We start from the raw sequence: 4,174 nt of genomic DNA, 5'->3' as shown, positions 1-4,174 counted from the left end.
GTGTGTTGCAAATAAAATTCCGTAATTTTCAATATCGTGAGCAGGCATCATATGGCAAGCAGTGGGTCAGTTCTGGGACGGTGGGAGAGGGACCTCACAGTCTATGAGGAAGACAAGCAAGTGGAAACGACTCAGGATTCAGGGCAAATGCCAGATGCTCTGGGCGATTACAGGAGAGGCACCTAAGCCAGCTGGGTGTAGGGGCGTGTGCGATGGTTGTCAAGAAGGTTTCCCAGAGGAAGTGAACTGGGAGCCGAGCCCTGAGAAGTGGAGGATGAGGGGTGGGGGAAGGGACAGCCCTGGCAGAGCCCGAACAGCACTTACAGAGGCCGTGTGCTAGATGAGGGTGAAGACAGGTTCATCAGTGGGGGAGGGCATGAGGAGGACAACCGTGGGGAGAAGAGCAGGGCCCGATGAGGGAGGGCCTGGCAGCAGCTTTAGGAACTTTGTCCTCAGGACGACGGGGAAGCATTTAATGGTTTCAAGTGACAGTGATACGACCAGATTCGAAGTTTAGAACAGTTACTGTGGCTGCTGAAAGTACAGAGCGGTAGAGACCTAGAGACCAGCTGGGAAGCTCCCGTAGTGACCCAACAAAGGCAGGCAGTGGCTGGGATTAAGGCAGCGGAAGGTGGGAGGAAGCAGGTGGAGGGGAGATGTTTCGAAGGTGGAATGAACAGGCCTGCTGACGGGATGCACGAGTTGGGGGTGGGCGGCTGGCAAGTGTCTGCTTTGGGCACCTGAAGGGATACTTGTGCTATTCACAGACAGACGACACGAGAAGAGGGGTGCATGGAAGGAAGGAGGGGAAGACCAGTTCGGGACACGGGAAACTCGAAATGGCCGTGTGGAACGGGTAGGTCGGACAGAAGGGTCTGGAGCCCAGCACATACCTGGCTGCATTGTAACTGCGGGCACCACTGCCACATACTTGTGGGTCAGTGATGGACACCCCTTGGCTGTGCAGCAGACTCACTTTTGGAACACTTTAAAAAAAAAAAAAAAACATCATTTGTTTCCTTTGATTACATATACCCACAATTTTTCAGTCCTCGCCCTGGGAGTGGGAAGTAGAAGGCAGGACATTGCTTCAATGGGGGGGGGGGGGGCGGATTCACGGAGGTTGAGGAAATAAAGCTTTCGGTTCTCCTTTCCTGAGCATTTCAAAAAATGATACAAACTGCAGAGGAGGCATATCTTTTACTAAGTGCTAACCAAATAATTTCAATATGATTTGTAGTCCTTCCTTCACCCTAAGTTTCCAACCCCATTCCACTTGGGCAAACTTCAGATTTCCATTTCAAAGTCTAAGAATTGATCAGCAGCTTAACCACCCATTAGCACTTATTCAAAACCCCCTGAAACACACCCAAATGCTCTTTTCAGTTACTCATAAAACTGGCTATCATCTATTAACTTCTGATGAGCTCGGTCTTCTCGGCTGCAGAAATAAAACCTTTTTGAAAACTGTTTTCCCTTGATTTAAATTCATACACTGGCTAATTTCATGACCTTTGTATTTGTATTTCTACCATTCTGAAGAAATAATAAACGAAGCAGAGGACATGGCAATCTTTACAAACTGTTCTCTACACTCTGAATAAAGATTTCACTAAATTTTATAATTGGTCTAAAAAAGTGGTTAAAAGTTTGAACTTCGACCCCTTGTGAGGCAGAGGTACAATAAATCATTCCAGGGCTAAAACACATGGACGTTAAAATGTCACAAATGGGGCTTACTACTTACTACTTTAATCTTATTGAAGATTAAATCCTTGTGATTTGGCATCTTCATCACCTAAACCTAGAATTCATAGCTTTTTTCCCCCCTGAATGTGGTTATCTTGGTCCATTTACCAAGAGGCATAAAAGAGATATTTAGAATAGGCAAACACATTCTTGTTCCGCTACCAAATATAAAGTATCAGTTCTAAGATTCCATGTCTATACCTAACTCGGCCATTCTCAACCCTGCTTTTTAGAATGAACTGTCACTTACTAATAGCAATGAGAGAATTAAAAGGTCCCAAGAGATCATTTAGTCCAATCTAAGACCGCTGAAGCTCAAAAGCATCGACTAGGCTGAAAAGGGGGAAGCCTAGTCTGGGTCGATGGGACTGATGCGTTTGGTTATGCCGGAGAATAATGGCAGGGTCAACTATAGGGGTTCAAGAATCCCAGATTCAGTTCTGGTCTCCTTTCAGATCAGGAGATATTGATGGAGAACAGCCCCACCCCCCGCTCAGCATCTACACCATGTTTGTCTTTATGGAGAGAACAGAGTCCATCAGATGTGGATTTCCCCAACTTGTCACTCTTTTGCTCCTAACAGACCTCTCCTGACCCTTTCTCACCTGCCTCTCCACTTCCTCTCATGGATGTTCGGGTTTGTAAACTTTCAATGGCTCCAAAAGTCCTTCTCCCCCTTTCCAAGGTTAATCTCCCCTCTGAGTCCTTAATGTAATCCCACTTACTGCCTTCGGGGTCTTGCTCCAGTATTTCTCTCTCCCGTGTCTTTGATATTGCACTTTGTGCTCTTTCCTTAGCCTACAAACCTACTCCCACCTCTATACCTGACCTGCAGAGACAATCCTATCAGCTTGTCTCCTCTTAGAAATCTTCCCCTTTCTTCATCTCCAGACTTACCGAGAAAAGCCAGCACCACTTCCTTACTCGCTAGGCTTTCACTGACCCCATGCGATCTCATCTGAGACCTCTTTTGCTCCTACAGAAAATGCTCTTGGAAGGCCCAGCAGTGGTTCAACTGGCAAAATCAAAAGATTCTCATCACTTCCTTAACCATGAACTCTTGACAGGATTGGCCCCCTCCTCCCCTTCTGCAGGCCTGCTCCTACCCTACTATTTACATCAGTCACCTTTTTGAGCTTCTCTTCTGCTCAATCTTCAAATGTTGGACCTCACTGCTTTCTCCTTTCCTCATGGTCAAATCTGCAAGTGGTAAGTACATAACACACATATGTGTGTGTCTCAGTGTATTTCGTTTCCATTCCAGACCTTTCTCCTGAGTTCTAGTGCTAGGTTAGGTTCCAACCAGGTTCAATGTATTCAAAACTGAGTCCTCTTTCTCCCCTACCCCCCACCCCCAATTCCTCCGCCTGTCCTCACTTTCTCAGTTAATGGCACCAACAGATATTCAGAGCAAAAAACAAACAACAAAAAAAAACACAAAAAAATGGTAGGGAAGGGGAGACACATATGCCTTCTTCCTCTCTAAATCTTCTCACCATGGACTTCAGGTTTCTCTCAGATCTTCGTACACACCCTGGCCCACCCTTCCCATCCTGGGGGTTACCCAGGGCAGGCCCTGTTCCTTACCTAGAGAATCAACTGATCTTCTGGCCTCTGGTACTCCTCTCCTCACATTTTCATGACCATCCAAAACTTCAGTCTTCAATCATTTCCCTGCATTTAACCCTTCAAAGGTATCCCATCGACTATACACATGAGTTCAACTCCCAGAAGAGCATATAAATCTGTTTGGTTCAGCACTAAACTATGCTTTGAATTTCCTCTCTACCCATCCCCTTTTCCAGCCACAATGAACTTCCTGTTATTTCTAGAATTGATTTTCTTTAAGTTTGTTTTTATTTATTTTGAGCAAGAGATAGCAAGCAAGGGAGGGGCAGAAAGAGATGGAGAGAGAGAATCCCAAGCAGGCCCCGCACGGTCAATGCAGGGTCTGATGTGGGGCTTGAACTCCTGAAACTGTGAGATCATGACCTGAGCCAAAGGCAAGAGCTGGACGCTTCACCGACTGAGCCACCCAGGTGTCCCTAGGATAGATTTTCACACATCAGTTTCTGCCATTCCTTTATAGGCATGCTCTTCTCTTTTGCACTGAACACTCATCTTTCAATATATCACCTCTTCTGTGAATAATATCCTGATGCTCTCCGGCAGAACAAAAGTTCTAAATTGCTTTGGTCCCCTTCTACTTCTTATACACATCTCTGATAAATAATTTCATCTGTGTGGTGACGGTCCCCCCAAGAGGAGGGAACTCAGGAGGGCAGGAAGAGCATTCGTCCCTGTGAACTCGGCACCCTAGTATTCAAGGAGCTCAGTGGCGGAAAACTTCTGTGCACACAGAAGGCCTCCTCTCTGAACTCCCAGGCAACACACATGACATAAAACGATATGCTGACAGAAGAAG

The sequence above is a fragment of the Lynx rufus genome, unplaced genomic scaffold, assembly GCF_022079265.1.
Source record: "Lynx rufus isolate CCGP_SWC_20201006 ecotype Redwood Valley unplaced genomic scaffold, mLynRuf1.p SCAF_3, whole genome shotgun sequence".
Taxonomy (NCBI): domain Eukaryota; kingdom Metazoa; phylum Chordata; class Mammalia; order Carnivora; family Felidae; genus Lynx; species Lynx rufus.
Note: the sequence above shows the minus strand (reverse complement) of the source record.